This window comes from Chelonia mydas, chromosome 1 (genome assembly GCF_015237465.2).
Source record: "Chelonia mydas isolate rCheMyd1 chromosome 1, rCheMyd1.pri.v2, whole genome shotgun sequence".
In the NCBI taxonomy this organism is placed as follows: domain Eukaryota; kingdom Metazoa; phylum Chordata; order Testudines; family Cheloniidae; genus Chelonia; species Chelonia mydas.
This window is the reverse complement of record NC_057849.1, coordinates 205,826,868-205,849,097: the sequence shown is the minus strand read 5'-3', so window position 1 is coordinate 205,849,097 and position 22,230 is coordinate 205,826,868. Positions and strand designations below refer to the sequence as shown.

At 47.3% G+C, this 22,230-nt stretch overlaps 1 protein-coding gene and 1 long non-coding RNA gene across 2 annotated transcripts in view; one reads left to right on the top strand and one right to left on the bottom strand.

Annotated features, from left to right (window-relative positions):
* Positions 1–22,230, top strand: part of VAMP1 (vesicle associated membrane protein 1) — a 104,142-nt gene that overhangs the window by 61,097 nt on the left and 20,815 nt on the right. The gene's annotated exons all lie outside the window — the stretch shown is intronic.
* On the bottom strand, positions 221–8,267 carry LOC122462718. Its single transcript, XR_006285496.1, has 3 exons — positions 8,111–8,267; positions 6,671–6,787; positions 221–240 (listed from the first exon to the last, which is right to left on the bottom strand). It is a non-coding gene; the product is annotated as an uncharacterized LOC122462718 (long non-coding RNA).

Here is a 22,230-nt window from a genome sequence, read left to right as displayed (position 1 = left end):
AGTGAGAACATCATTACAGGGCTCCTTAGATGCAGCCAATACTACAGTCTGGTCCATTTCCACTGTGATCATGATGTGATGAGCATCTTGGCTCCAGCTGTCCAGCTTCCCAAGGGAAGTGCAGAGAGCTGTTGAGGACCTCTCTTTTGATGTCACAAGTTGTACCTTAGTCAAATGATGAGTCGCTTCACACTTTGAAGGACTCGAGGGCTACACTTAGCTCCCTCGGGATTTATACCCCTGCGAATAAAGGAAAATTTAGCAGGTCTCAAACAGCTCAGAAATCTCGCTTGTTCCATTTCTTGAATTTCACAATTGTCACAGATACTTCATCCCAGCCATCCACATCGTCTAAATCAGTGTTTTTCAAACTGTGGGTTGAGACCCAGTACTGGGTCGTGGAATGTCAGGCACTGGGTCGCAGCAGCTCTGGTCAGCATCGCCGACCGGGCTGTTCAAAGTCCCGTCGGCGGTGCTGCCCGGCTAAGGCAGGCTAGTCCCTACCTGTTCCGACACCGCACTGCGCCCTGGAAGTGGCCAGCAGCAGGTCTGGCTCCTAAGCGGGGGGGCTCCGGGGCTCCGTGTGCTGTCTCCGCCCCGAGCACCGGCTCCGCACACCCATTTGCCAGGAACCAGCCAATGGGAGCTGGGGGGTAGTGGTGCCTGCGGGTGAGAGCTGTGTGGAGCTGGTTGTGCGCCTCAGCCGAGGAGTCAGACCTGCTGCTGCTGCTTCCGGGGAGCAGCGTGATCCTCGGTGCCAGGATAGGCAGGAAGCCTGCCTTAGCACCCCCACTGACTGGGAGCCGCCCGAGGTAAGCCCGCGCCCCAAACCCACACCCCAATCCCCTGCCCCAGCCCTGAGCCCCCCAAACCCAAAGCCCCTTCCTGCACCCCAAACCCATCATCCCTGGCCCCACCCCAGAGCCTGCACCCCCAGCCCAGAGCCCTGACCCCCTCCCACACCCTAACCCTCTATCCAGCCCTGAGCCCTCCCACACCCCAAACCCTTCATCCCCAGCTCCATTGGGTCACGGGCATCAACAATTTTCTTCAACTGGGTCACCAGAAAAAATGTTTGAAAATCACTGGTCTAAATGCCAGTCCTGATAGCTTTGTTGAGGGCTGAACCATCTGCTCCACAGGAATCTACTGATGCACTATCCCTCCAATCTCCCTTTGGATACCGTCTTTCCCATTTCCAACGGGCATGGGAGAGAATAGCCTCTGCCAAATGGGTTTTGGAGGTCATAACATCCAGTTATTCCATTCATTTCACTTCCATCCCTGCCTCTTATCCACTCTCTCATCTCTTTTCAGGGACCCATCTCATGATCAGTTGCTGAGACAGGAAGTTGCCTCTCTTCTGCTTTTAGGGGGCATAGAACCAGTTCCAGTGCAGCAAAAGGGAAAGGGTTTCTATCCTAACTAATTTCTGGTCCCCAAAAAGAATGGAGGATGGAGACTAATAGTAGATCTCAGATATCTAAGCAACTATGCGAAACAGCAGATATTCAGGCTGATGACCCTTGAGCTATAATTCCCTCCCTAGGTTCTGGAGATTTGTTTGTGGCTCTCGCCGTTCAGGATGTGTATTTCTATGTCATAATTTTTCCTTCTTTACGAGAGATTGCTTTGTTTTACAGTTGACCACGATCACTTTCAGTACTGCGTGCTCCCTTTTGGCATCTCCTGTGCCCCAAGGATATTCTCACAGATCATGACTGTCATAGTTGCCCACCTATGTCAGCTAGGGATAATTGTCTTCCCTTATCTTGACAATTAACTATTCAGAGGTCAATCTTACCAGAAGTCCTATTGGCAGTACAAGCAACAAGATCTCTGTTTCACAATTTAGGCCTCCAACTCAATCTCAAAAAGTTTGCTTTGACTCAAATTTCATAGGAACTTCTCTGGATGCTGTGACAGCCAAGGTTTACCTGCCTACAAGTAGGTTTGTGAGCCTAAGAAATCTAATTTTAAGGATTCCGATAAATCCTCAAATCTTGGCAAGAAACTGTCTTTGAGTGCTATGTCATAAGGCAGCGTGTATCTTCATAACCCAACTCACCAGATTACATCTTCAGTTCTTCCAGGGAGATTCAGGACAGTTTATGTACCAAACAAGCACAATCTGGAAAAGCAGGTGTCTGTTCCATGTGGAGTTCTGGAGTCATTCAGTCAGCAGAAGGACCCCTCCAGAATTTGTTCAAGCCCTTCCCACCATCACTATGAGTTCTGTCAAGGTGCACTTGGCAGCTATAACAGCTTTTCATTCACCTGTTGAAGGCTTTTCATTTTTTTCCCACCCCATAATCTCAAGATTCTTCAGAGGACTGATGAATCTTTTCCCACAGATTAGAGAACCTACTCAAATATGAGACTTGAACTCTTTCCTTAATTGCCTTAGGAAACAACCCTTTTGAGTCATTAGCTACGTGTTCATTGCTGCATCAGCTGTCCATGAAAACAGCTTTCTTGGGAGCCATCACTTCTGCCAGAAGGGTTGGAGAACTGGGGGCTTTAATGGCAGATTCCCCCATTTAAAATGTTTTTCAAGGAAAAAATCTCACATCCTAAATTTATGCTTAAGGTATCTTCTGAATTTCATATTAACCAGACCATTCATCTTCCAGTTTTTGCCCCCCAAACCATATTAGACTAGGCAGGAAGCTGTCTTGTTACCAGATGTGCCCGTTACTTTGGGGTATGCTCATTTATTAGGGTTACTCTTCTGGGGGGACAGGGGGTGTTCTGTAATTCTATTAATGTACCGCTTATGTCACTTGTGTGTTCATATGGCGCTCTACTCCTTCCTTCTGCAAGTCCCCTCCCAATGGAGCTATCTTGCAGGACCTAGGTTCCCCAGGACTGGGTTCCTCCAGCCCTAGGACTAGATGAACACGCGTACACACACACCACTAACAGAGCAAGTCTGAGCAGACCGGGTCAATCAGTGCTCTCAAGCTGATCCCCTCATGTGTCCCTGTAGTCAATGAGCTGGGTTAAGCAGCACCTTCAAGCTGTCACCCTTATGTGCCCCTGGTCTCAATAGGCTGGGCTGAGCAGCACTTTCAGCTGCACCCCCCCTGATATGCCACAGGTTTAACACGTCCCTATCCCCACTTTCACGTCACAATTGTCCTGGTAGTAACCCACTTGATGAGCAAACCCCACAGGATTTTTGGGTGCTACAGGGATCTTTAGCTTATGTAAAAGAAGCGCTGCTGCAGAGTAAATGGGGGAAGAAATACAAAAAAGTAAAGTTCAGAGAGAGAGAAAGAAGCTTAACCATAAAAGTTGTTTATTGAATAATAGTGGTAACTATACAAGGAGAGCTAAACAAACATAACAGTTACATTATTAAAGATTAATACCTGAGGTAGAAAAGAAAACAGAGAGAGAGAGAAAGAGGGGGATCTCACCCACTCCATGAAGCTTGAACTGGTCGGGGTTCCCAGGTGATGGTGGTAGCTCAGGGTCCTGAGTGCTGGAGACAGGCAGAGCCCCCAGCACCATCAGTCAGGAGATGGAGTCCCAGTGAAACTGATGCAGAGTTTGGATCCATGCATCAGGACACTGACTGGAGGGTGAGCAGGGATTTTTGTAGAGAAAATACAATGGTTCAAGGGAGAACACTAGATTTTGTTTATAGGTAAACTGATGACTTAAGGGTTTTCTTTAGGCTAGACAATAGGAGCTGATCACTCTTGGCTATGGGTGGTGTTTTCTTCCAAGGAGCTCACAATACAGCTAGGCTGCTTCAGCATTTTGGATATCAATCAAGGATTTATTACTAGAATTGGTCTGATAATTGCTGAGCTGGGTGTGTGCAGGCATAGGTTCATTAACATCTGGAGCAGAGATTCCCATGATGCTGTGCTTCCCTGCTTTTCTGGTCCCAGAGTTCAGTGCGGTTCTCTGTTCTTCATTCTTTATGCTAATCCCTGTCCCATCTTTCATGCAGATGAGGCTAGGGGAGTTGTCTCTGTTCTTCATTCTGTATGCTAATGGAGCTGTCTTAATCTTGTCACCCTTGTCAGGGTGGGGGGTCTAGGTGTGTCTCCCAGTGCCCTTCACTGCTCTCTGCAAGGCTTTTCTCTGATCGGTTTTGGTTCAAGCAGAGACTGGTGGTGGTGGGGTGTCTTTCATGAGTCAGAAAGGCTAGATACTGCGCCCTGGTTCCCCAAAAACACAGAGCTGATTGGTATCAGTCTTTCATAACTTGGATGTAAGAAGGGTGTTAACCTTCTATCTAGACAGAACCAAACAATTCAGAAAGTCTCCCAGACTCTTGATTTCAATTGCTAACAGATTCAAAGGATCCACAATCTCCACCCAAAGACTCTTGAGGTGGATCTCTGGGTTTATCATCTTGTGTTATGAGTCTGCCAACACTCAACCTCCTTCTAGAGTGTTAGATCGAGATCTTGTAGAATGGGCTACTTCTATGGCACTACTCAAGAATCTTCCATCATGGAAACCTGTAGAGCTGCAACCTAGACTTCAGTACATAGTTTCTCTAAGCACTGAGCTTTGGTTTATGCCTCTAGATCAGATGCTTCAGTTTTCAGTGCAATTCTGTCTTCATATTACGCTCTGCTCTGAAGCTCCCTCCTCCCTGTGGGCATACTGTTCAGGTGTCACGTGAAGGGGGGTGCCCATAGGGACACTACACAAAGAAGAAGGAGAGGTTGCATGGCACGTGCAATAACTGGAGTTCTTTGAGATGTGTGTCCCTATAGGTGCTCCACTACCCACCCTCTGCTTTGAAGTTTCCTCTGCAGGGCTTTTCTGTACAGAAGGAAGTGAGGGTGAATCGCCTGTGCATCCCTATATAGCCTCAGTACGGGGCATGAGGATGTGTAGGGCCACACAGGCACCACCATTGAAACTCTCTGATCAAAGGTGCATGGGGGTACATGAGCACCTGAAGTGGAGCACATAGGGACACACATCTTGAAAAACTGCAATTATTGCACAAGGTGAGTAACCTTTCCATAGGCGCTGACTCTGTGGGTGCTCCAGGGCTGAAGCACCCACAGAAAAAAATTAGTGGGTGCTCAGCACCCAACAGCAGCCAGCTCTCCCCTCCCCCGAGCGCCTCCCATCTGCCCCGCTGATCAACTCCTCTCGTCACATGCGTCTGACGAAGTGGGTATTCACCCACGAAAGCTTATGCTCCAATATGTCTAAGTCTATAAGGTTCGACAGGACTCTGCCTTCTTTGTGTAGTGTCCCTATAGGTACACCCTCTTTATCTTACCTCCCTTGTCTTGCTAAGTCTACACTTTCTAGTGAGACTTCAGGTAACCACATTTTAGATTTTAACTCCCTTATCAGTCCAAGCAAGTTGGCCTAATAGAGATTGTAAACAATAACTTTAAGAGATTGCTTTTGATATTCTAAACATGTGCCTTTTGGATCAATCCATTCAAACACTCTTAAAAGTGCTTTACAGACAAGTGCACCTTTGGCAGCATGATAAATGTGTTAGGTATTAAAGAATTAAGAATGGGTGATCATAAGTAAATGTAATAAGAACTCTTGGTAATTTGTATTGTTCCTTGGTATAACTTCTGAGTCTTAACTCTAGTCTGTGAAAATTGCCTGCCAGACTTCTCTTATGTGATTACACTACTCCCCTGTTTGTACATCCAAGAATGTCATTAGTTCTTTTTGCTACAGCATCACATTGGGAGATCGTGTTCCATTGTTTGTCCCCTATGACTTCTAAAATCCAGGATACATTCCCCCTCTCCATAAGTATGACTTGCATTTTTTCTTCCTGTAGATATAACTTTTTATTTAGCTGTATTAAAACACATTTTGTTTGAATGGGTCCATCTTACCAAGTGATCCAGGTTGCTCTGCGTGACTGCCCTGTCCTCATCATAATTTACAACTCTGGCAATTTTTAGCGACGCATTTTATCAGTGATGAATTTATATTTACTTCCTGATCATTGATGAAAATATTGAACAGCATCAAGCTTAATATTGATCCCTGTGGAACCCCAGTAGAAGCATTCCAATTCAATGACGATTCCCCATTGACAACTACGTTTTGAAATCTGTCAGCTAGTTCTTAATCCATTGAATGTGTGCTCTATTGATGTTGTATAGTACTAATTTTTTAATCAAAATGCCATGCAGTACTAAGTAAAACACCTTACAAAAGTCTAAATCTGTTACATCTACACAGTTTCCTTTTTCAATCAAACTTGTAATCTCATGAAAGAATGAAATTGGGTTTGTCAGACAAGACCTTTTTTCCAGTAAAGCCAAAGACATTAATTATACTCCTATCCTTTCGTTTTTTTACCAACTTAATCCCATGTCAACTTTTCCATTATTTTGACCAGAATTGATGTCAGGCTAGCCTGTGTCATAGGATGCTGCCCTCCAGTATGCCACCCTGTCACCCCTCATGGTCCTGCAACTGGGGTAATTGACAGAACCACTCATCATCATGCTCGGGTTCTTTCAGTTACCCCAACTAGCTTTGTTCAAAACATGCAACCCCTTTGTGGTATCTGAATTATTACGACTTTCTGCAAAGTGTAACTCACTTCATTTGTTGCCCCAGTTCTTGCCCACTCTGGGTCCACATAAGAGTCCGGGTCAGTTTTCTTTCCCCTGTTCAAGAGACACCCTGCTCCCTTGGGCTGTACCTTCAAATGTCACTCTATCAAAACAGGAGTCCCCAGCTCTCCTCCTTGGAATTGCATTGTAGGACCGTAGCCAGTTTCTTCTTCAGGTGGCTCTGTGACAATCAGGCTCCAGGCACCCTGAGGTTTAAACCCCCAAAATTAGTAGTTGAACCAACTGATTGTATACTGTATTATTGTACTATAAAAGTATATCGAGTAAGGTCTTTTATGAAAGATTGTAATGTTATAAACTGGATGGTCATTATGAGCTATGTATATAGACTGTGGTTATGAATTTGTCTTTATGCATACAGAAAACTTTGCTGATAACCTTTACTGCAACTTCAACTATACTGTACTGCAGAGAGGAACATTTCCCAAGCCCAGTGCGTACACAAAACTGGCTCCAATTAACTATCCATTGTGCAGTCCAGGAAAAGACAATGATGGGCCAGTAGAGTTAATTGGAAAACACTGAGCCATCAAGTCAAAAGGGAATTTCTCCCACTCTGAATAGTGAGTGGTCACCATGCAGCAGCAGAGAAAGAGGGGAGGGCGGGGGGGAGAGAGGAAAAAGCCTTTTTAAAAGGAGGTTTGAAACTGGGGTTTTCACCCAGAAACTTAGGGACAGTCTCTGGGCAAGAAGTTGCCTATGAATGCTGGGTCCAACCGTGTGGCTAGGTGGTACGCTGGGAAACTGTTCAAAGGCAATAGGTAACTTGTGTTAGACAAGGGATTTTTATCTAGTATGGAGGTGTAAAGCCTGAGGTTGTGTCTTTATGTTTATTTTCTGTGTAACTTATAGGTATTTGCTTTCCCTTCCTATGTCATCTTTGAATCTGTGGGTTTGCTATTAAATAAACCTTTTTTATTATATAAACCTTTTTAATTTTTATCCCAAGCAGGTCTCCGGTGTGCAGTCTGTGAATGGCAAAGTGAACTGAATACTGGGTGCCTGGGTTCATGGCACTGGGGGTGACACACCTGATGGGAACAGTCCAAGTGTCTGGTAATTAAGAACTCAGGGAGGACAGATTTGGGGAGACTGGGAACTGGAGGGGCTGCTGGTGTCACAAGTAGTGACTTAGCTGATGAGAACCAAGGTGAGACCTTATACTTGTGGGCTGGCTGCTGGCATGAGGGCTCTGAACTATAGCTGCCCGGCACCAAGACCCCCCAAAGTTACAGGTAGGGTTGTCAACTGTCTAATTGAGCAAACCGAAAGACCCCTGTTCCACCACCTTCACTCACTTTCACCAGGCTGGGGCAGGGGGTTGGGGTGAAGGAGGGGGTGTGGGATTGGGCTCTGGGAGGGAGTTTGGGTGTGGGGAGTGGGCTCTGGGGTGGCGGTTGGGAGGGGGTTGGGGTTGGGGTGCAGACTCTGGGAGGGAGTTTGGGAGCAGGCTTTAGGCTGGGGCAGGGGGTTGGGGTCCAGGAGGGGATCAGGGGGTCAGCACTTACCTTTGGCAGGTCCCGAAAGCAACTGGCACATCCCTCTGGCAGCAGCTCCTAGGCAGGGCCAGGGGGTCTCTGGTCACCACTCACTGCAGGCACCACCCCCGCAGCTCCCATTGGCCACAGTTCCCGGCCAATGGGAGCTGTGGAGTCGTTGCTCAGGATGGGGTCAACATGCGGAGACCCTCTGTCCCTCCTTCCCCTGCAGGGGCTGCAGGGATGGTGCTGGCCGCTTCCGGGAGCGGCACAGAGCCAAGGCAAGTAAGGGAGCCTGCCTTAGCTCTGCTGCTGCGCCAGACTGTTAGTGCCAAAAATCTCCTGGTTTAGCTGAAGTAGCCTCCGTGAGATAGAGCATGATTCCAGGAGACTCCCAGCAAAAGTGGGAGGGTTGGCAACCCTAGTTACAGGGCAGTTGGTGACAGAACCTCTTATTAGTCTCCCAAAGGTGACAGAGGCTCCTTTTCTCCAGTTAGTCCTCAGAGGGTTCAGCAGGCAGCTTCTCCTGCTGTGGTGGGTGTCTGCCCCTGATATAAGGGAGGAGGCAACATATATGCTGGTCCCCTTCCTTAAACCTCCTCCCAATTGGTTGGGTGAGGGGAACCTTGCCATGCCCTCTCTGCAAGGCTCCTGGCCTCAGGCCTTAAAGAAACAGTGATGGGATTTCCTCCCCAGCACCATAAGTGCTTTTAAGTTATCATCTCTTTTCCCCATTCTAGTTCTCAGTGACCTGGTGTTTCTGCACCCACTGTCACACAGCTCTTATCCTCAGCTAACTGACGTATCCCCAACAGTTGGATATGGGACACTAGATGCGGAGGGTTAGGACTGGGGCAAGTAGGGCTCCCTTTGCTAGGGTTGGGGTTGTAGCAGGTATGGTACCCTAATTTAGGGTTAGGTTTAGGGGAGAAAGGGCAACCAATGCTAGGCTTAGGGTTGGGGCAGGTGGGGCCCTCTTAGGATTCAGGTTAGGAGAGTTGGAGCACGCTTGTTCATGTTAGGTTTGTAGCAGATATGTCCCACTAACAGTTAGGGCACCTAGAGCCCCCTAGTTAGGGTTAAGGTTGTTGCAGGAAGGGCCTGCTGACTTTGGGTTAGGATGAGAGGATGTAGGGCACCCTGTTCTAGGCTTGGGGTTGTGGGAGGTAGGGCCCCATGATTTAGCATTAGGGTTAGGGGAGGTAGGGCACCTGGTGCTAGGGTTAGGGTTGTGGGAGGTAGCCACTCTTTGTCATGGATCCACATGTCCCGTGCTCTGGAACAGCTCTGCAACCATCCCTGGGAGGATCTCCTCAGCGTGCCACACCCTGTTAGGGTCTCACTCGTTCACTCAGCTTCACCACCTCCTTGGACCGAACCTTGGAGCCTTCAGCACCCCTGCTTCACAATCTGAGCTCCCTTCAGCAAGTCCACCTGAGATGGGCACCTGAGGGAGACTAATACCCCCAAAGAAAGCAATGCGCCCCCACATTCAGCATCTGCCGTGGCACTCAGCCACATTGTAATAACATGAGGGTTTATCAGGTATCTGGAAAACAGCACAGAAAGTCCTTGGTGCGCAGTGAGAAAAGAAAGTGACAGCAAGTCCATTCTGGTTAGTCACAGCCCCAGCCAAGCTGTGTGTCCCCCCTTGACTCTCACTTGGTCTCTGAGTCCTCTTTGTTCAACTTCCCAGGGCAGTTTCACTTGGCCCCTCCTCAGTCCTTTCTTGTCTAGCTGGTCAAATGCGCCTGGCTGCCTATGGTGGGGTGGGCCATTCATGATTGTTAGTTGCTAGGTACCAAATGTCCCAGTGATTGGATTTGCCATTGTCTTCAGGGACTCACCATTGACCTGGGCCCCAAACCTAAGACAGCTCACTCCTGTATCTCTGGGCCTTTGCAGAGAGTTAACAGCCCTTTTCCACCCCAGGTGACAATGCAGCATTGGGGAAACTGAGGCACGCACAATATTCATACAAAATATTTACAGAAAATTCCCATTCCGTCACACACCCTTGCTAGGGTTAGGGTTATGGCAGGTAGGGGCCCCTGACTTTGGGTTTGGTTTCTGGGCAGGGGTCCTGGAACTGGGAGGGTCAGGGGTGCTCTGGTCCCCATCCACTTTTAAAAGTGGTAGGGGCATAGTTTGGTGGGCAGGGAACCGCATTCCCCCCCAAACTGCAAGCCTGTAATATTTTGTATGAATGCTGTGCATGCCTCAATTTCTCCTATGTGCTGCATTGTTAACTAGATGGTGGGGAAAGGCTGTTTGCTCTTGGGCAGGCTATGACAAAGGTGTGAATGGCACCCAGTTGCCTTGGCTTTCGGGCCCAGGTCAATGGAGGGTCCATGAAGACAATGGCAAATTCAATCACCGGGACATTTGGTACCTAGCAACTAATGACCATGAATGGCCCATCCTGCCACAGGAAGCCAGCTAAGTTTGACCAGCTGGGAACAAAGGACTGAGGAGGGGCCGGTGTCACTCACCTGGGAATTTGGACAAAGGGGCACAGAGGGACAGAGGAGGGAGCCAAAGGTGGACACCACTTGGCTGGAGTTCTGGACTAACCAGAATGGACCATGTTGTAACTTTCTTTTCTTTATGCTAACCAAGGACTTTCTATGCTGTGTTCCAGACATTTAATAAGCCCTTCTGCTTTTACAACGCTGGCTGAGACTCACTGCAGATGGTGAAGGTTGGGGTGGGGGCATTGCTCCCTTAGGTGCCCATCTCAGGTGGACTTGCTGAAGGGAGCTCAGGATGTGTAGCAGGGTTGCTGGTGGCTTAGAGGTTCGGTGCAAGGAGGTGGTGAAGCTAAATGGCTTACCCTAGTGAACGAATGTGACCGTACAGGCTCTGGCACACTGAAGGGATCCTCCCAAGAACCGTTCTTAAGCTGTTCTAGAGCATCAGACCTGTGGATCCATGACACATGGCAGCTGAGGATGGTTCCTGAATGCACCAAGAGGATGGTTAGCTGCTGAATGTACCATGAGTATTTTGCAGTAAGTGACTGGCAGCGGTAAAACTAGGGTAGTTAAAGGAAGCAGCAAGAACATGGCATATAACCAATTTCCTATGAAGCACATTGCAAGCCTGTGCAGAGAAGAAGGGCTAAGCATTGAGAAGCTCAACAAAGAGCAACTGATTGGCCAGCTGGACAGAGATGACTAGTCCAAGAAGCAGGTTTTAACCCCAAATGGGGAGTCAAGAAGGTTCAAGAACAGCAGAGGCAGCAGCAGGGCATCCACAAGATCCTGTTCCCCATCCAGCAGGAGGGTCTTCGCGACCTGGCTCCCAATCGACAGATTTGAAGCAATGGGACTTGGAGATGAGAGCGAAGGAGCTAGAGGACTATTAAAAGCAGCAAAAACACATGGAAGAATAGCAGGAGAGCAGAAAAAGCATGAACTGGAGATGGAGAAGCTATGGGGCAAGAGGACCCACCAAGGGGTAAGTGGGGAAAGACCCAGCATGCTAATTCCACAAGGAACCTAGTTACCAAATTGCTACCCTAGTTTAAGGAGGGGGAATATAGATGCCTACCTCACTGCCTTTGATAAGGCTTGCAATTTGAACCAGGTTGACTTTGTCGACTAGCTTCTCTGTCTCATCCCCTTATGTGATCTCAAAGTCAGAGGCTTACAGCCAGATGAATGGAATTGATAGCAGAGACTATGAGTTATTCAAAAAGGCTTTACTGCTTACATTGAAGCTGACCCCTGAGGCTTATAGGAAAAGGTTTCAGGGGGTGCAAAAGACTTGGGGTGTGAGCTATATGGAACTCACCTTGGTGATAGATGAATATTTCCAGAGATGGCATAAGGGAGCTAAGGTCACTACCCTGGAGGATTTGTGTAACTGGGTTGGGTCGGAGAAACTTTATGAAATCTGTCCTCAGGACCTTAAAATGTGGTTAGTGGACAGGAAGCCCATGGATTTGCATAGTGCAGGCTGGTTGGCTGATGAATTTGTGGACAGCAGATTCTGGTATGAAAAGAGACCCAAAAGGGACTGGCCTAAGCATGGGGCTGGGGAAAGAAACCCACTCCATGGTGGCATCCCAGAAGTGGAACTTAGGGAAACCCAAAGCTGTTCAGTGGGACTCAGAGAGCTGAGATGTAATATCTGCAGATGGATGGAACGTAAATGAGCAGAATGCCCAAGGCTTGCTGAAATAAGGTTTGTCCGGGACAGAGAGGCTGTGTCATACACTGTCCAACCAGGAAGGCAGCCTGTAACTCAGGCTCTAGAGTGAACTACATGACTGAACTTTCAGAGGAAAGCAGTCACATAGCTCAGGGACACCAGCGCTGGTGACTAAAGGTATGTCTACACAGCAAAGAAAAACTCATGGCTGGCCCACACCTGCCAACTCCAGCTTGTGGGGCTTGGGCTGCGAGGCTGTTGCACTACTGTGTAGACCGAGCTGCAGCTTGAGCTCTGGCACCCTCCCACCCCGCAGGGTTCTAGAGCCTGGGCTCCACCCCAAGTTCGGAAGTCTACACAGCAATGAAACAGCCCCACAGCCTGAGCCTCATGAGCATGAGTCAGCTGACACAGGCCAGCCGTGGGTGTCTTGCCCAGAGGGGTTCCAACTCCAGGCATCAATATACATGTCCTGTTGAACTCAGACACATCTGATCCCCAGGGGAGTGGAAGGTTAATGGGAAGATATTCATGGGGTGGAGAGTTTCTGGTAGAGAGAGAATCCTTGTCAGGTCTTGTGTGGTACAACCCCATCAAATGCTGAAGGGCTGTGTAACTTGGGTAAAAGTTCCAAATTTGAAGCCATTTGCCCCGCTTATGTCTCAGATCCCTGTGCAGAAACAGGAGGGAGCAGGGTGGCTGGTAGTTGGGGTTCTCCAGGACATTAGCTTTGATGTCCTTTTGGGAAATAACTGTGTCACGTTAAAGAGACAAGGTGGGTGAGGCGATATCTTTAATTGGACCAACTCCTGTTGGTGAGGGTCCCATCTTGTCTGTCTAATATCCTGGGACGGACATGGCTACAACTGCACTGCATGTGTCACTTTAAGACAGGATCCAGTCCCTGGGCCTGAAACAGCCAAGGATTTGAATGCAGGAAACTAGCAGGCTGAGAATGCAGGTGTCAGTGAACATGCAAATAGGCAGGCTGGCAGGGAGGAGGAGGGTTTCCCATGGCTACTAACAAGGCTGGTAACAGCACAGGACACCTGGCTGTAACCAGACACCTGTAGCTGAATGGGATGGAGGGATGGTCCCTGCCCATCTCCACACAGGAGATGACTCACAGTGTCTTTGATACTGTCATAAAGGCAGTCAGTGCTCACTGCCTACACCCTCACTGGGAAAGCAAAGGCAGAGCTGAGCACAGTGGTAGCTGACCCCAGCTGAGCATTGGGAGACAGTGACACTGGCAGGGCAGGATGATTGCCAAACATGCTTGCCTTGTCCAGTGGTGAGATAGGCCCAGAGGAAGGTGAAGCAGCTGGAAGGTTGCTGCTTGTAACAGACACACCTGGTCAGAGTGGTATGGTGTGTTTTCTTCACCGAGACCCCCAATCATGACCCTCCAGGAAGAGGGGCTGGGAGGTGACTGTGTCCTGGGGTTGAGGGCAACAGATTGTCCCCAGGCTGGGAGATAGGCTCCTTGCATGTACACAGCACTGGGGTTAGGACACAACTACAGAGGGGGCCTGCCAATGTGCAGGAGCACCCTGCATCCCTTGCCAGGTGTTGGGATACCAGAGCCCCAGAGATGTGACTGGGTTAAAAACCAGTGCTCACCCAACCACTCCCTGTTCCAACCAAGGGTAAGGACACCCTAGGCTACAGCTAAGATGGCTGACACATGGAGGAATGTGGGGTCACTGTGCTCCTCACTCCCTGGGCACACAGAGGGGAGAAGGAAGTGACAGGACCCCAGCCCAGTTTCAAACCCAAAGGTTTTGAGGTGGCAAAAGGGCTGAGAGCTCTTCATGGGCACCCTGCGAGTGCCATCGAACAGACCAATCCTAAGGGAAGATGTGAAACTGCTCTGAGCTGGGTAGTGGAAACAATAAGTGCCATAGATTAGTAGGGTGCTAAACGGATCATGGATGTGCCTTATAGAACAACCACCAAGGAACTTGGAAAGATGCTGTGGCACCTATGGGTAACATTGGTGGCTTCCAACTTCCCCAGGTCACTGGGTAAAGTGACCCCTCTCAATTCAGTCTCAAGGGGGAAGAGATGTGATGGGGGAAGTGATGTGATGTAGTGGGAATTTTCTGTAGTACTTTATGAATACTGTGGGTGCCTCAGTTTCCCCTATGTGCTGCATGGTTAGCTAGGTGATTGGAAAAGGCTGTTTATGCTTGGGCAGGCTACGACAAAGGAGTGAATGGCACCTAGTTGCCTCAGGTTTGGGGTCCAGGTTAATGGAGGTTCCATGAAGACAATGGCAAACAAATCACTGGGGCATTTGGTACCTAGCAACTGATGACATGAATGGCACACCCCTCTGCAGGAAGCCAGCCGAGTTTGACCAGATAGACAACAAAAAACTGAGGAGGGGCCAGGTATGACTCACCTGGGAATTGGGACAGAGGGGCATAGAGGGACAGAGGGGAAGCCAAGGGGGGTCTAATCAGAGGGGCTCTGGGCTAATCAGAATGGACCATGCTGTAACTTTCCGGTCTGTATGCTAACCAAGGACTTTCTATGCTGCGTTCCAGACATCTGATAAACCCTACTGCTTTTACAACACTGGCTGAGAGTCATTGCAGATTGAGAAGGTCACGGGTGTCATGTATTGCTCCCCTTGGGGGTACTGGTCTCCCTCAGATGCCCATCTCAGGTGGGCTTGCTGAAGGGAGCTCAGGATGTGAAGCAGAAGTGCTGGAGTCTCGGTCCAAGGAGGTGGTGAAGCTGAGTGCCTTAGCTAGTGAAAGAGTGAGACCTAAGGGGGTCTGGCACACTGAAGAGGTCCTCCCAGGGACTGTTCCAAAGTTGTCATAGAGTACCGGACTTATGGATCCATGACAACAGTCCCCCGACCAAAGACTAGGGTTGTGGCAGGTAGGGTCCCCTAACTTAGGGTTAGGGGAGGTAGTGAATCCATTACTATGATTAGGGCTATGGCAGGTAGGGTTCCCTCAATTAGGGATAAGGTTGGGTTAAGAAGGGCCCTCTATACTAGGGTTACAGTTGGGGAAGGCAGAGCTCCATCACATAAGGTTGGGGTTAGGAGAGGTAGAGCATCTGGTGCTAGGGTGAAGGTTGTGGCAAAAAGGGCCCCTGACTTAGGTTTAGGAAGGATCTGCTGTTCTAGGGTTAGGGTTGGGGGCAGGTAGGGCCCCTTGACTTAGGGTTAGGGGAGCTAAGGTACCTGGTGCCAGGGGTAGTGTTGTTGCAGATGTTGCCCCCTGACCTAGGGTACAGGTTTTTGCAGTTAGGTCTTCTAGTCCAAACATTAAGATATACAGAGAATACCCAGTGGCCTCATTTCACGTACAGTTGTAAGCATGTACAAGATGGCTAACATGCTGGCTCCATCTAGAGTTCTGTTTGAGATTTAAGGTTGCCAACATATTAAGCAGGGTCCAATTAAAATATTCAGGCTGTGGATCTCCCTGTGGATAATAGGCTATTGTCCTAGATTTTTGATGGGTTTTTTTTTACACCTACCATAGTTACAAGTTCCTGAATTAATCGGCTCTTGAAGTCCTGTGCATCCACTTGGGTTGCCCATAATGCACACAGTAGTTTTCCCAAGGAGTTTTAGAAATAGTAGCAGGCTTTTAGGTCTGTAGTGGGGAAAAGCCTGTGCCTACCTTGTGAAATGATCAGTTACAACTAATACAAGTATTTCTGCTATTGGATTCAGTTGTGAGAAAATCCATATCAACTAAATCCACCCGGCCTTCACTGTGAAGATGAAACAGTGGAACAGCTCTTGTGGGTAGAATCTTCCACTGTGTATACTGGGCACAGGTCTTACAATACTGCTCCCCATCAATCTTCATCCATCGCCAGCAGAATCTGGCTCATACATGCCCATAGGTCTTATCCAACCCAAGATGCCCGAGGTCGTCATGTTTCATTTTAATACAACATTGTGAAATTGTTGAGGTAAAACGAATTGCTTTTTGACGTATTGTTTGGGCTGGTACTAATTCTATAAAAAAGTCAGTACTCCAGGGAAAGTCGCCAAGATTAATTTCTTTATAAAGCTGTGAGGTGGCTTCAGGATTCCCACCTATCCAACATTAGCATTGGGATACTGAGGATCTCCTTTACTGTTGACAATATCAGGTGCCTGGGACACCAGGTGAGTGTTGCCTGCTCCCGAGTAGCTCAGGAAGGAAAGGGGAATTGGATTACATTTTGGAGGCACCGCTGGACTCCCTCTGCCACCCCAACTTCTGCAGCAAGAAAGCATTCATATCTAATTTTGATGTGATTGAAGTTCTGATTATTCGTCTGAGCCCTACTGGACTTTAAAAGAGCATTGTAAGCTAATTGTTCTATGTAAACCCAACCAAGCCCTTATACCGGCTAAGGTGCCCATAGACACTGAGGATGCTACTATCTATCTGGAATTGGGAACCGTGAAAATCGTCAGGAATACTGTAATTTACAGATGGTGAGATGACCCCCCAACAAACAGAGTGTCTATATTTGTGAGAGTAGCTAATGACTTTGATGCACAATGTATTCCCAAGGAAGTTGGTACTCTGGGTGAAATTGGCCTCTGGCATGTGTTTCTGGCTGGCGGTTACCCAAAGGAGGAGACTACACTAGCTGGGACCCGACTTTACAGCTAAATTGAACGCTTTGTTGAAACAGAAGGCAAGACATAACGAGAAGATATAAAACCCATCGTTACACTAACATCTACTCCCTCAACTGCTACTAATGAGGTCTGATAACTGCACTAGGACAATTGGTAGAATGCAATAGTTGGTCACCCTATGAGAGAGTTGGGGACCATAAACTCTTCTCTGGGATAAAACCTACCCCTTTTGGGAGTGACTGGGATCCACCCCAACATCCGTGAGGCCTAGAAACTCTTTTCGGGAGGAGCATCCCCACCTCTGATGAAGATGCTGATAGACGAGGCACTGTATGGTATACACAGAGAAGGACCATCGCTTAACTCCCTGGAGGTGTTTGTCAAGTAACTGGGATCCCTAAGTTCCCCCTTTGCCCTATAGATCAGCTGTTCCTAGGAAATAGTCCCAGAGGAAATCTATTTCTGCATTAAAAAAAATAGGACAAATATTTTTTTGAAAAAATTCAATGTGTACACTATCAAAAATTAAAAAGAAAAAGATAACTGATACTTTTTTTGCAAAAGATAGAAGAACTGTTTGAAAAAATAACTTTTGGAATAAAAATAAATGTATATATATTTAGATATAAAATTGATTTCTGTTAGAAGTCATAAGACGAAAGTATTTTTTGAAAAAAAAATAGAAAAAGAAATTCTTTATAAAAACTGAAAAACAAATCAAAATTTTTTTGAAACAATACTTTCTGCATTAAAAACAAATTTTATTTTTAAAAAAATTGTGCAAAAAAAGAATAATTTATATTTTAGTCATGTAAAAGAAAAAAATATTTTCTGGCATGTTAAAAATATATATTTTTTCCATCATATAAAAATTCCATCAGTTAAAAAAAATTCCATCCTATAAAACAAAATTTTTTTGTGGTGTATTAAAAAAAAATTCCTCCTTGTGTTAAAAATGTTTTTCTGATCATGTTAAAAATAATATTCTGTCATGTTAAAAAAATCTTCTGTAGTTAAAGAATTTTTCCTCCATAATTTTTCTTTTACATAATATTTCCCCCTCATGTGAAGAAAAAGATTTTTTTCTCTTATTCTAAAAAAAAAAAAAACTTTCTCCCTCATGCAAAAATATTTTCCCCTCATGTACAAGGTGAACAAATTTTTCCTTCATATTAAAAAATATATATTTTTCTCTCTCTCAAGTTAAAAAAATTAAATGTCCATCCAAAAAAATTACACTCCTCCGCCCCCCTCTCCCCACTCGCGTTCGGCCCCAGTCCCCCCTTTGCTCAGCCTCCTCCCTACTTGCTCCATGGGTTTCCTCCTTGCGCCCCCACCCCCCACTTGTTCCCCCAGCTCAGCTGCTGCTCCCGGGGAGCGGGGGAGGGGGGGAAGGGGTGTGGAAGGAAGGGGGGAGGGACACAGTGGGGGAGGGGAGACATAGAATAAGAGACTCAACTGTTTTTAGAGGATGGGGGATTGCATCTGCCTGGTGACCAGTTTCTCATGAGAATGGGGCTACCTGGGGATTTGGTTCCTTCATCTCTGGGGATATAGAGTCTGGTACATAAAGATGGCACCACCATGTTGCCTCAATGGGACTTTTTGCCTTCTTGGTTCTGTGAGGGGGTAGTAGTGTTGTTAAAGTAGCCTTTATTTTACTGCCAGGATTAATGTCTAGCTGCAGCAGCCACTCCTCTTGGCAGGTCTTATTTATTGCCTGTGGTGCTTACTGCTGTTGAAACAACAAACACAGGAAGCTCAAGCTTTGTTTGTGTGAAGAAGTGAAAATGAGGTGGCAGCTTTTGCAGTCTGATTCCAGTCATTTTCTTCCTGTCAGGGTGCAAATGCCAGCTGAGACTGAGGCCTGACACCTTGTTTTCTTGTGTGAAGAAAGGAGGCCAGAGATCTGTTAGTCTCTAAAGTGCCACAAGGACTCCTTGGTTCTTTTGGCTGATACAGACTAACATGGCTACCCCCTGAAAAGAGATTTCTCAATTAGCTTTAACTGCTGCTTGCCATTATATGTTCCCCAGGATCAATGAGATGTGGGGGGCACTTGAAAAGGCCATTTTGCAGGATGCCTGCATGTCAGCTATCACCGTATCAAAAAATCTGTGACTGGCATAATTTATTCCCAAATTTAGTGCTTTTAATTAGGTACCTTCTGCATGTCCAGTCTTCACAAACACAGTCTGGCACACAGGGGAAAACATGCTCCATTTTCTTTAGAAAGAAATTGCAGAAAAACGGAGTTTTCTTCAAATGTCATTTTCTTGGTTTCAGGGATTTGGCTAGAAGGGGGTGCGCATGCGGTGAGCTGGGGGGGAGTGAGCAGGGATGGGGAGGAAAGTGAGGAGGGAGACATGCATGGCGGGAGAGCAGGCCAAGTGGGGAGGGGGAGGGGTCTGGGCGGAGTGGGGTGGAGTGTGGGCAGGGCCATGGGCAGAAGGGGCAAGTCGGGGAGCTAGCCTCCCCAAGTGAAAGCTTCACCCATCGCCCATGCATGGGAGCAAGGCCATGGGGATAATTGCTGATGAGTGAGATCACAAGGACAGTGCAGAGGAGAAGCATGAGACCAGACTGCTGATTCAAGATTTGTTTAGCACTCTGGACCATGACCAGGAGACCCTGAAGGATTCAAATGGAGGGTTCTACAGAGACTAGTTACAGATAAGTTGTATGTAAGAATGTTTAAGGGATTGGAGTAAAAGCAGTAGAAGAACACCAGCCCCATACATGAGCATGGTTTCAGAGTAGTAGCCGTGTTAGTCTGTATCCGCAAAAAGAAAAGGAGTATTTGTGGCACCTTAGAGACTAACAAATTTATTTGAGCATAAGCTTTCGTGAGCTACAGCTCACTTCATCGGACGCATTCAGTAGAAAATACAGTGGGGAGATTTATATACACAGAGAACATGAAACAATGGGTGTTACCATACATACTGTAACGAGAGTGATCAGGTAAGGTGAGCTATTACCAGCAGGAGAGCTGGGGGGGGGGAGGGAGCGGGGAACCTTTTGTAGTGATAATCGAGGTGGGCCATTTACATGCCTCCAGCTTTCATCCAGACCACACCACACGATCCATTGTCTACAGCCAAGCTCTATGATACAACCGCATTTGCTCCAACCCCTCAGACAGAGACAAACACCTACAAGATCTCTATCAAGCATTCTTACAACTACAATACCCACCTGCTGAAGTGAAGAAACAGATTGACAGAGCCAGAAGAGTACCCAGAAGTTACCTACTACAGGACAGGCCCAACAAAGAAGATAACAGAACGCCACTAGCCATCACCTTCAGCCCCCAACTAAAACCTCTCCAAAGCATCATCAAGGATCTACAACCTATCCTAAAGGATGACCCATCACTCTTACAGATCTTGGGAGACAGGCCAGTCCTTGCTTACAGACAGCCCCCCAACCTGAAGCAAATACTCACCAGTAGCCACACACCACACAACAGAACCACTAACCCAGGAACCTATCCTTGCAACAAAGCCCGTTGCCAACTCTGTCCACATATCTATTCAGGGCCTAATCACATCAGCCACACTATCAGAGGGTCGTTCACCTGCACATCTACCAATGTGATATATGCCATCATGTGCCAGCAATGCCCCTCTTCCATGTACAGTGGCCAAACTGGACAGTCTCTACGTAACAGAATAAATGGACACAAATCAGACATCAAGAATTATAACATTCAAAAACCAGTTGGAGAACACTTCAATCCCTTTGGTCACTCGATTACAGACCTAAAAGTGGCAATTCTTCAACAAAAAAACTTCAAAAACAGACTCCAACGAGAGACTGCTGAATTGGAATTAATTTTCAAACTGGATACAATTAACTTAGGCTTGAATAAAGACTGGGAGTGGATGTGTCATTACACAAAGTAAAACTATTTCCCCATGTTTATTTCCCCCACCCCCCGCTGTTCCTCAGACTTTCTTGTCAACTGCTGGAAATGGCCCACTTTAATTATCACTACAAAAGGTCCCCCCGCCCCCCTCTCTCCTGCTGGTAATAGCTCACCTTATCTGATCACTCTAGTTACAGTGTGTATGGTAACACCCATTGTTTCATATTCTCTGTGTATATAAATCTCCCCACTGTATTTTCCACTGAATGCATCCGATGAAGTGAGCTGTAGCTCACAAAAGCTTATGCTCAAATAAATTTGTTAATCTCTAAGGTGCCACAAGTACTCCTTTTCTTTTTGTGGATACATTTGCATGTGGTCAAAAATGATCTCTAAGAGCCCCGGAAAGGATGGGAGGGAACTTCCTGAGGGATGCAGACTGCTTATTGAAGAAATTAGGAGGAGGGACTAAAGGAGAGTCACTAACATGGGGCATGGTGGGGGTGTGGAAACCTGTCTAAATTATATGGTGATGGAAGGTGTTGAGCCTATACTACTCACTCATCCACACCCACTTTTTTCTCCCAACCTCATCTCCATTCAAATTACCTCTCCCAAGCCCTCCTACTCACACACCCCTTTCCTGAATTCTGTCCCCACCTGCCTCTCTCCAGTCCATCCTCACCCATTTAGCTTTTCTGTACCCAGTCACTTACCTTTCCTGACTTCAATCCCCTCCACCTTTCCTGATCCTCCCCACTCCCTCCCTGACCTCTCTGACTTCTGTCCTTTCACCTTTCCTAAATCCCATTACTTCACATCTACCAATTCCCATTCCCTGATGAGAAGAAACTTCTGTCAACGCGTCATGGTAACTACCTCTGTCTCCCCTCCCCTCCATGGCAAACTTCAGGAGTTCCCAGTCGGGTCTCAAGTCTTCTGTCATTACCCGTCTCTGGGTAGAGACCCTTGTCTGCAGGGGTTTTAAGGCTGCATGGCTCCCTGTCTTACATTGTGATATCCCCAGCAAGTCAGTCTGCCTAAAGGTCAGTGCTTATGCTTTACTTTCTCTCTAAGGGCTATGAACAGTGTGGCCTTGTCTATACTTAAAACTTAAGTAGACCTTGCTACATCACTCGGGGGTGTGAAAAATTCATACCCCTCAGAGATGTAGTTAAGCTGATCTAAGCCCTATCGATCTAGCTACCACCTCTCAGAGAAGTGGATTTACTACAGCAAAGGGAAACACCTGTCTGTCGCTGCAGAGAGTGTCTACCCTAGATGTTACTGTGGCAGAGCTGCAGTGCCATAGCAGTAGCTGCTGTAGCATCTGTAGTGTAGATATAGCCTATATTGCAGTGGTTCCCAAACTGTGGGTCACAGTGGAGTAGCGCTATCAGCAGATGGGGTTGTGGCCGTCCTGAGTATGCAGAGGAGGCCATGACATCCTCCACACAGCATGACATCACACACACCATATGTGTGAGGTCAAGCCACACAGAGGATGCTATT